We start from the raw sequence: 11,347 nt of genomic DNA on the forward strand, positions 1-11,347 counted from the left end.
CATTTAATATTTTTGAACCGCAGTTGACAGGTAACTGAAACAAAACCATAGATAAGGGAGAACTACTGTATCAGTTAATGTATGTTAGCATAGCAAGATGGTGTTGAATAAACCCATTTAAAAAGACAATAAAATGCTCTTCAAGAGCAGTACATCTAGAAAATACTGTGTATTTAGAAAGGTATTTGGCACAGGATTGCTTGCAAAATTGGATTGACAGATATCTTAGATAAAATAGGTAGATAGATAGAACTGCATAATGTATAAATAGAATAATGGTTTATACAATGTACTATACCTTGTATATATAGTATATTTGTACTCTACATTTTGTGTAATGCTATATACTGTATATACTCTGTGCATAGTTTATACAATGCACATATGCTGTGATATATGCTATATATAGCACATATGCTATATATATATATATATACACCCTATATATACACACACATATATATATATACACACACTTATTATTCCACTTGAACAGAATTAATTTATTTCAAGTCCTAGTATGATTTTACATTAGGCCCTTCTTGGTTTCTTCAAATTATGATACATAGTAGTTAACAATGTCATGTAAATAGTTTAGGAAGGTCTCAAGGTCAATAATCCCATATGTTGAAAGTGAGGAAGCAAATAGATAAAATTGAAAATATGGCTACGTAGGCTTTGAGATGAAACTGTAAATTAAGGGTGAGACAGGAAAAGAATTCATAAGAATGGCTTGAACCGATGCTCAATTTTGGCCCATGTGAGATTAATTGATCTCATTGCTGTCTCCTGGGGTAAGCCACTGCCTCACATTGTGACATCTTTTTGTAACACCTCTGTAATTGCAGCCTACTCCAAACAAACTTAAAATGATATGCTAGTCTTTTGATCATGATTCAAGACTTTAAATACTTATATAGCATCAGTGCCTTGGACATTAATACATTAATCTTGAAGCCTCAAAGCCAAAGACAACCTTCATAAATTTAAAACTTGCCTCAAATTTTCACCAAAGTTTACATCAGTTAAATGGTCTTCTCATTGTATATACACAACGTTATATCAATAACTGTCATTTTTTTCTTTCTTCTCACTTTCTGAACAAAAATATCTTCTTTTCATCATTCATGTGGAATGTGTGGATAGGGACAATTGCTTTTAGAAATAAAGCAGAAAAAGTTATGACTATATTAGTCCCCTGTAACTCAGAACTTTGCCCAGATCATCCTTGAAAATCTGACAGATTAGATTCGACCTTTTTCCTTACTGTGAACATTATAGGAAGAAAAGCCAATTAGAAGCCATGGAATAAAAAGCCATTTTAGCAGTTTATGTCTGCTTAGCAAGCAGAAGCATAAAGTTTGATATAAACAAAGTACAGTATAGCTATCCCTTGCAACATGATCCAGCTTGAATCTTTTTTTTTTTTTAACATCTTTATTGGAGTATAATTGCTTTACAGTGGTGTGTTAGTTTCTGCTTTACAACAAAGTGAATCAGTTATACATATGCATATGTTCCCATATCTCTTCCCTCTTGCGTGTCCCTCCCTCCCACCTTCCCCATCCCACCCCTCTAGGTGGTCACAAATCACCGAGCTGATCTCCCTGTGCTATGCGGCTGCTTCCCACTAGCTATCTATTTTACGTTTGGTAGTGTATATATGTCCATGCCACTCTCTCACTTTGTCACAGCTTACCCTTCCCCCTCCCCATATCCTCAAGTCCATTCTCTAGCAGGTCTGCATCCTTATTCCCGTCTTACCCCTAGGTTCTTCATGGCATTTTTTTTTCTTAGATTCCATATATAGGTGTTAGCATATGGTATTTGTTTTTCTCTTTCTGACTTACTTCACTCTGTATGACAGACTCTAGGTCCACCCACCTCACTACAAATAACTCAGTTTCATTTCTTTTTATGGCTGAGTAATATTCCATTGTATATATGTGCCACACCTTCTTTATCCATTTATCTGTTCATGGACACTTAGGTTGCTTCCATATTCTGGCTATTGTAAATAGAGCTGCAATGAACATTTTGGTACATAACTCTTTTTGAATTATGGTTTTCTCAAGGTATATGCCCAGTAGTGGGATTGCTGGGTCATATGGTAGTTCTATTTGTAGTTTTTTAAGGAACCTCCATACTGTTCTCCATAGTGGCTGAACCAATTCACATTCCCACCAACAGTGCAAGAAGGTTCCCTTTTCTCCACACCCTCTCAAGCATTTATTGTTTCTAGATTTTTTGATGATGGCCATTCTGACTGGTGTGAGATGATATCTCATTGTAGTTTTGATTTGCATTTCTCTGATGATTAGTGATGTTGAGCATCCTTTCATGTGTTTGTTGGCAATCTGTATATCTTCTTTGGAGAAATGTCTATTTAGGTCTTCTGCCCATTTTTGGATTGGGTTGTTTCCTTTTTTTTATTGAGCTGCATGAGCTGCTTGTAAATTTTGGAGATTAATCCTTTGTCAGTTGCTTCATTTGCAAATATTTTCTCCCATTTTGAGGGTTGTCTTTTGGTCTTGTTTATGGTTTCCTTTGCTGTGCAAAAGCTTTGAAGTTTCATTAGGTCCCATTTGTTTATTTTTGTTTTTATTTCCATTTCTCTAGGAGGTGGGTCAAAAAGGATCTTGCTGTGATTTATGTCATAGAGCGTTCTGCCTATGTTTTCCTCTAAGAGTTTGATAGTTTCTGGTGTTACATTTAGGTCTTTAATCCATTTTGAGTTTATTTTTGTGTATGGTGTTAGGGAGTGTTCTAATCTCATACTTTTACATGTACCTGTCCAGTTTTCCCAGCACCACTTATTGAAGAGGCTGTCTTTTCTCCACTGTATATTCTTGCCTCCTTTATCAAAGATAAGGTGACCATATGTCACCTTAATATACATTTGTAACTTTGGAACCAGTACTTGGCCATTCTGACTCCCCAGCTCAAGCCATAAACGTCTGTGTCAAATGTGAAGAAAAGTACTTCTCTATTAGTGACTTGGTCTTATCTTTCTCCAAAGGACCAATTATTTTGAATTTACTTCTTGGTTGAAAAAAACATACCAGGCCAAAATAAGAGATTGACAATGCAAAACATCTTTGAGGTAAAAAGTCAAGTTTCGAAAATTTTGAAATGATTCCTCTGTTGTCTTTAACTAATCTTTTCTCTCTGAAATTTTTAATTTCATTTTTTGTGTTGTTCATCATTTTTTGTTTGCTCTTTAGCTCTTCTAGGTCCTTGTTAAACATTTCTGTTATTTTCCCCATTATCTTTCCAAGATTTTGGATCATCTTTACTATCATTACTCTGAATATTTTTTCAGGTAGACTGCCTATTTCCTCTTCATTTGTTAGGCCTGGTGGGTTTTTACCTTGCTCCTTCATCTGCTGTGTGTTTCTCTGTCTTCTTATTTTGCTTAACTTACTGTGTTTGGGGTCTCCTTTTCACAGGCTGCAGGGTCCTAGTTCCCATCGTGTTGGGCATCTGCCCCAGTGGCTAAGGTTGGTTCAGTGGGTTGTGTAGGCTTCCTGGTGGAGGTGAATAGTGCCTGTGTTCTGGTGGATGCGGCTGGATCTTGTCTTTCTGGTGGGCAGAACCACGTCCGGTGGTGTGTTTTGTCATGTCTGTGACCTTATTATTATTTTAGGCAGCCGCTATGCTAATGGGTGGGGTTATGTTCCTGTTTGCTAATTGTTTGGCATAGGGTGTCAAGCACTGTAGCTTGCTGATTGTTGGGTGGAGCTGGGTCTTATCGTTGAGATGGAGATGTCTGGGAGAACCTTCTCCATTTGATATTACATGAAGCTCAGAGGTCTCTGGTGGATCAATGTCATGAACTCAGCTCTCCCACCTCAGAGGCACAGGCCTGGCACCCGGCTGGAGCACCAATACCCTGTCAGCCACATGTTTTGAAGAAAAGGGAGAAAGAAAGGAAGGAAGGAAGGAAGAAAAGGAAGGAAAGAAAGAAAGAAAGGAGGGAAGGGATGGAGGGAGGGAGGGATGGAGGGAGGGAGGGATGGAGGGAGGGAGGAAGGAAGAAAGGAAGAAAGAAAAAGTTATTCAAATTAAAAATTATTAAAAATTAAAACGTAATATAAAAAAGAAAAAAAAGAAGAAAGCAACCAAACACAAATACACCAATGATAACAAGTGCTAGAAACTATAATAATAATAATAATAAATGAACAGACAGAACCGTAGGACAAATGGTAAAAGCAATGCTATAGAGACAAAAATCACACAAAGAAACATTCACATACACACTCACAAAAGGGAAAAAGTGCCAAAATATATATATCTTTGCTCCCAACGTCCACTTCCTCAATTTTTGGATGATTCGTTGTCTATTCAGGTATTCCACAGATGCAGGGTACATCAAGTTGATTGTGGAGATTTAATCCTCTGCTCCTGAGGCTGCTGTGAGAGATTTCACTTTCTCTATTTTCTTTGCACAGCTGCGGGTGTTCAGCTTTGGATTTGGCCCTGCCTCTGCTTGTAGGTCACCTGAGGTCATATGTGCTTGCTCAGACAGGATGGGGTTAAAGGATCAGCTGATTAGGTGGCTCTGGCTCCCTCAGGGGGAGGGAGGGAGGGGTATGGAATGCATAACAAGCCTGTGGCGGCACAGGTGGGAGTGATGTTACAACAGCCTGAGGTGTGTCCTGTGTTCTCCCGGGGAAGTTGTCTCTGGATCACAGGATCCTGGCAGTGGCGGACTGCACAGGCTCCCGGGAGGGGAGGTGTGGAGAGTGACCTGTGCTTGCACACAGGTTTCTTGGTGGCTGCAGCAGTAGCCTTAGATTTTCATGCCTGTGTCTTGTGTCTGTGCTTATAGCCATGGCTTGTGCCCATCTCTGGAGCTCATTTGGGTGGTGTTCTGAATCTCCTCTCCTTGCACATCCTGAAACAAGTGTCTCTTGCCTCTTAGGCAGGTCCAGATTTTTCCTGGACTCCCTCCCAGCTAGCTGTGCCACACTAGCCCCCTTCAGGCTGTGTTCACGCAGCCAACCCCAGTCCTCTCCCTGGGATCTGACCTCTAAAGCCCAAGCCTCAGCTCCCAGCCCCTACCCGCCCCAGCGGGTGAGCAGAAAAGCCTCTGGGGCTGGTGGGGGCTGGTGGGGGCTGGTCAACACGGATCCGGGAATCTCTCCACTTTGCCCTCTGCACCCCTGTTGCTGTGCTCTCCTCCGTGTCTCCGAAGCTTCCCCCCAGCCACCCCCTGTCTCAGCCAATGAAAGGGTTTCCTAGTGTGTGGAAACTTTTCCTCCTTCACAGCTCCCTCCCAGTGGTGCAGGTCCCATCCCTATTCTTTTGTCTCTGTTTTTTCTTTTTTCTTTTGCCCTACCCATGTATGTGGGGAGTTTCTTGCCTTTTGGGAAGTCTGAGGTCTTCTGCCAGCATTCAGTAGGTGTTCTGTAGGAGTTGATCCACATGTAGATGTATTTCTGATGTATTTGCGGGAGGAAATTGATCTCTACATCTTACTCTTCCACCATCTTCCACATGCCCTGCAAGAGATTTCTGTGCATTAATTTTGTATCCTGCAGCTTTACCAAATTCATTGATTAGCTTTAGTAGTTTTCTGGTTCCATCGTTAGGATTATCTATGTGTAGTATCATGTCATCTGCAAATAGTGACAGTTTTACTTATCTTCCAATTTGTATTCCTCTTATTTCTTTTTCTTCTCTGATTGCCATGGCTAAGACTTACAAAATATATGTTGAATAATAGTGGTGAGAGTGGACATCCTTGTCTTGTTCCTGATCTTACAGGAAATGCTTTCAATTTTTCACCATTGAAATGTTTCCTGTGGGTTTGTTGTATATGGCCTTTATTATGGTGAGTTATGTTCCCTCTGTGCCCACTTTCTTGAGAGTTTTTATCATAAATCGGTTTTGGATTTTGTCCAAAGCTTTTTCTGCATCTATTGAGATGAGCATATGGTTTTTATTCTTCAATTTGTCAATATGGTGTATCACATTGATTGAGTTGTGTATATTGAAGAATACTTGCACCCCTAGGATAAATCCCACTTGATCACGGCGTTTGATCCTTTTAATGTGTTGGATTCTGTTTACTAATATTTTGTTGAGGATTTTAGCATCTATGTTCATCAGTGATATTAGTCTGTAATTTGCTTTTTTTGTAGTATCTTTGTCTGGGTTTGGTATCAGGGTGATTGTGGCCTTGTAGAATGAGTTTGGGACTGTTCCATCCTCTGCAGTTTTTTGGAAGAGCTTGAGAAGTATGGTGTTAGCTCTTCTCTAAATATTTGATAGAATTCACCTGTGAAGCCATCTGGTCCTCACTGTTATTTGTGGGAAGATTTTTATCACAGGTTCAATTTCATTACTTGTGACTGGACTGTTTATATTTTCTATTTCTTACTGGTTCAGTCTTGGAAGATTATACCTTTCTAAGAACTTGTCTATTTCTTTCAGGTTTTCCATTGTTTGGCATAGAGTTGTTTGTAGTAGTCTCTTATGATGCTTTGTATTTTTGTGGTGTCCATTGTAACTTCTCCATTTTCATTTCTAATTTTATTTTTTGAGTCATTTCCCTTTTTTCCTGATGAGTCTTGTTAAAGGTTTATCAATTTTATCTTCTCAAAGAACCAGCCTTTAGTTTTATTGATCTTTGCTATTGTTTTGTTTCTGTTTCATTTATTTCTGCTCTCATCTTTATAATTTCTTTCCTTCTACTAACTTTGGGTTTCATTTGTTCTTCTTTCCCTCATTCCTTTAGGTGTAAGTTTAGTTTGTTTATTTGAGATTTTTCTTGTTTCTTGATGTAGGATTGCTTTGCTGTAAGCTTCCCTCTTAGAACTGAGTTTGCTACATCCTATGGATCGTCATCTTTTCATTGTCATTTGTCTCTTGGTATTTTTTGATTTCCTCTGATTTCTTCAATGATCTCTTGGTTATTTAGTTACGTACTGTTTAACATCCATGTGTTTGTGTTTTTTATGTTTTATTCCTTGTAATTTATTTCTAATCTCATAGTATTGTGGTCAGAAAAGATGCGTGATATGATTTCAATTTTTGTTACATTTACTGAGGTTTGAATTATGACCTAATATATGGTCTATCCTGGAGAATAGTCCATGTGCACTTGAGAAGAAAGTGTAATCTGGTTTTCAGATGGAATGTCCTATAAACATAATTAAATCTATCTGGTCTATTATATCATTTAAAGCTTGTGTTTCCTTATTAATTTTCTGTCTGGATGATCTATTAGTGTAAGTGATAACGTCCCCCACTATTACTGTGTTACTGTTGATTTCCCCTTTTGTTGCTGTTAGCATTTGCCTTATGTATTGATGTGCTTCTATGTTGGGTGCATATATATTTCTAATTGTTATATGTTCTTCTTGGTTTGATCCCTTCATCATTAGGTAGTGTCCTTCCTTGTCTCTTGTAACATTCTTTATTTTAAAGTCTATTTTATCTGATATGAGTATTGCTACTCCAGCTTTCTTTTGATTTCCATTTGCATGGAATATCTTTTTCCATCCCCTCACTTTCTGTATGTGTCCCTAGGTCTGAAGTGGGTCTCTTTTAGACAGCATATATATGGGTCTTGTTTTTGTATCCATTCAGCGAGCCTGTGTATTTTGGTTGGAGCATTTAATCAATTTGCATTTAAGGTTATTGTCTATATGTATGTTCCTATTGCCATTTTCTTAATTGTTTTGGGTTTGTTTGTGTAGGTCCCTTTCTTCTCTTGTGTTTCCTACTTAGAGAAGTTCCTTTAGCATTTGTTTCAGAGCTGGTTTGGTGGTGTTGTATTCTCATCACTTTTGCTTGTCTGTAAAGCTTTTGATTTCTCTGTCAAATCTGAATGAGATCCTTGCTGGGTAAAGTAATCTTTGTTGTAGGTTCTTCCCTTTCATCACTTTAATTATATCGTACCAGTCCCTTCTGGCTTGTAGTGTTTCTGCTGAGAAATCAGCTCTTAACCTTATAGGAGTTCCCTCGTATGTTATATGTTGCTTTTCCCTTGTTGCTTTTAATAATTTTTCTTTGTCTCTAATTTTTGTCAATTTTATTACTATGTGTCTTGGTGTGTTTCTCCTTGGGTTTATCCTCCCTGGGATTCTCTGAGCTTCCTGGACTTGCATGGCTATTTTCTTTCCCATGTTAGGGAAGTTTTCAACTATAATCACTTCAGATATTTTCTTGGGTCCTTTCTCTCTCTTTTCGCCTTCTGGGACCCCTATAAAGCAAATGTTTGTGAGTTTAATATTGTCCCAGAGGTCTCTTAGGCTGTCTTCATTTCTTTTTATTTTTTTTCTTTATTACGTTCTGTGGCAGTGAATTCCACCATTCTGTCTTCCAGGTCACTTATCCATTCTTCTGCCTCAGTTATTCTGCTATTGATTCCTCCTGGTGTATTTTTCATTTCAGTTATGGTATTGTTCATCTCTGTTTGTTCCTTAATTCCACTAAGTGTTTGTTCTTTAATTCTTCTACATCATTGTTAAACATTTCTTGCATCTTTTCAGTCTTTGCCTCTATTCTTTTTGAGGTCCTGGATCATCTTCACTATCATTATTCTGAATTCTTTTTCTGGAAGGTTGCCTATCTCCACTTCATTTAGTTTTTTTCCTAGGGTTTTTTTCTTTTTCCTTCATCTGGTACTTAGTCCTTTGCCTTTTCATTTTGTCTGTCTTTCTGTGAATATGGTTTTCATTCCACAGGCTGCAGGATTGTAGTTCTTTCTTCTGCTCTCTGCCCTCTGGTGGATGAGGCTCTCTAAGAGGCTTGTGTAATCTTCCTGATGGGAGGGACTGGTGGTGGGTAGAGCTGCGTGTTGCTCTGGTGGGCAGAACTCGGTAAAACTTTAATCTGCTTGTCTTTTGATGGGTGGGGCTAAGTTCCCTATCTGATTTTTGTTTGGCCTGAGGTGACCCAGCACTGGAGCCTCCCAGCTCTTTGTTGGGCCTAATGGCAGATTCCAGGAGGGCTCACACCAAAGAATACTTCCTAGAGCTTCTGCTGCCCATGTCCTTGTCCCCATAGTGAGCCACAGCCACCTCCTGCCTCTCCCAGAGACCCTCCAACAATAGCAAGTAGATCTGGTTAAGTCTCCTGTGGGGTCACTGCTCCTTCCCCCTGGGTCCTGATGTGCACACCACTTTATGTGTGCCCTCCAAGAGTGGAGTCTCTGTTTACCCCAGTCCTGTAGAAGTCCTGCAATCAAATCCCACTAGCCTTCAAAGTCTGATTCTCTGGGAATTCCTCCTCCCGTTGCTGGACCCCCAGGTTGAGAAGCTTGACATGGGGCTCAGGACCTTCACTCCAGTGGGTGGACTTCGGTGGTATAATTGTTCTCCATTTTGTGAGTCACCTACCCAGTGGTTATGGGATTTGATTTTATTATGATTGCACTCCTCCTACTGTCTCATTGCTGCTTCTCCTCTGTCTTTGGATGCGGGTATTTTGGTGAGTTCCAGTGTCTTCCTGTGATTCTGGTGTTCTTGCAAGAGGGAGTGAGCACATGTCCTTCTCCTCCACCATCTTGAACCAATATCCAAGGCACTATCATTTTTAAAGCATACTTTACTTTGGGATATATAATTTGCTTCAAATTTGCTACATTATAAATAATGCCTGGATGACAATTCACATAACTACAGATTTTTCAGTATTCCTACTTATTTTCTCAATTTGTATTGAATTCCAGGACGTTGAATAATTTCAACAAACTTTATGAGTATTTTGAAGCTTCTTAGATATAATGGAAAAATAATCCTTCAGAAATATTGCACAACTTAATCAGTATTTAAATAAATTAATAAGAACATTTTTAAAAATGGACCTTTATATCTTGAATTTGTATAGTGGTCTGAAATGCATAAATCACTTTCTTATGACCCACTTTTTCATTGTTGAGATTAGTCTCCTTTTAGAATTTAGACAGTGTTATTCCATCTCATTTCATCAGACATTTTGGTAGAAATGAAAGTTGTCAAAGTATCATTGAAAAGGAGAGGCTCATTGCTGGTGAAAAGCTGGTACTATTTGACTTTTTGTTAGTGTCAGCAATTCTCTTTCTATGGGTTATAAGACTGTGACTCTCTGGAAATGAAGTGCTGTTAGAAAACCCATTTAAAAAAACTATCAGTCATTGATGTGATGGAAATTTACTGCTACTGTAGTGTAGTGAAGAGTTTTCTTTTCTTTGCTATTCTTCTTTTAATTGTAGGCTAACTTTTTATCCTAAATTTTCATTTGCATTCAAATGAAAGGCATGTGATTTTGTCTTGGTCCTTACCATTTCCAAGGTTTTTAATCTTAAGCAAGTACCTTAAACAATTACTTTTTCTCAGTTTCTTCTTTCTTATATAACATTTTATCACATACTGTGAAAATTAGCTAATGTACTTTGGGCTTACAGAAAAGGAGTGAGGAAACAAAGGTCAGAAAGAAACAGGAGAGAGACTAAGAAGGAACCAGAAAAAGAAACAGAGAGAGAGAGGGAGAGAGGGAGAGACTGATGAAAAGGAAAATAAAGAATATTGAGGCCAAGGCTCTTTATTTCTTCATGGTTGCTGTCTAAATATCTTGTAGAGACCACACTGGTTAGTGATCTCTCCCTGAGAAAACACCAAAGGAGGAGGACACCAAACAGAAGGGATAGGCTCTGTTTATTCTTGAAAAACATAAAGAAAACCATAGATATTGCCATATATTTTACAATGTTTTTGTTTCTACTTAGGATTATATAAATAAATTCACTGTTATAAACTGTATCACATACAGAAATTGAAAAAGAAACAATTTAAAATGAAAAAGTAAATACTAAGTTACTCATCAATAGTTGACTTTCTAACAATTGCTCCATTTATTATATTTTATTCAGGCCACCTCATGAAGATTTCAGTTGTTTGCAGTAATATAAAATGGGTTAACATTAGTTGTTTTATATATATATATATAAATGTTAAAATTTTCATTAATTTATCTTTACTACTTACTAGAGATAAATTATAAGTTTGGAAAAAATAAGATTGTTTTATTTATATATACTTATTTTTGTCATATTTACCACAACCACACAGTCTTAAATGTTATTCAGTTTCTCCTGGATTGAATTATTTTCTATCTTCTGTAAAGTTCACTGAATCTATAGCTCATAGCTTTAAAGTTCATTCTTTCTTTTTCTCTTTGGTCTTCTCATATAGACTTATGCCAGTTTAATTCATGCCTACTCTGTATAATAAAATAGCTCTTATTGGAAGTCACATTTGCCTTTTCAGGACAGCAGCTTTCCAAGTTGAAAGCTATGACAGCAGCCTATAAAGCAGTTTTCTATGGCTGCCAGAGTTCTTTTCTTAACATCTGT

The sequence above is a fragment of the Grampus griseus genome, assembly GCF_964374135.1.
Source record: "Grampus griseus genome assembly, chromosome: 3".
In the NCBI taxonomy this organism is placed as follows: Eukaryota; Metazoa; Chordata; class Mammalia; order Artiodactyla; family Delphinidae; genus Grampus; species Grampus griseus.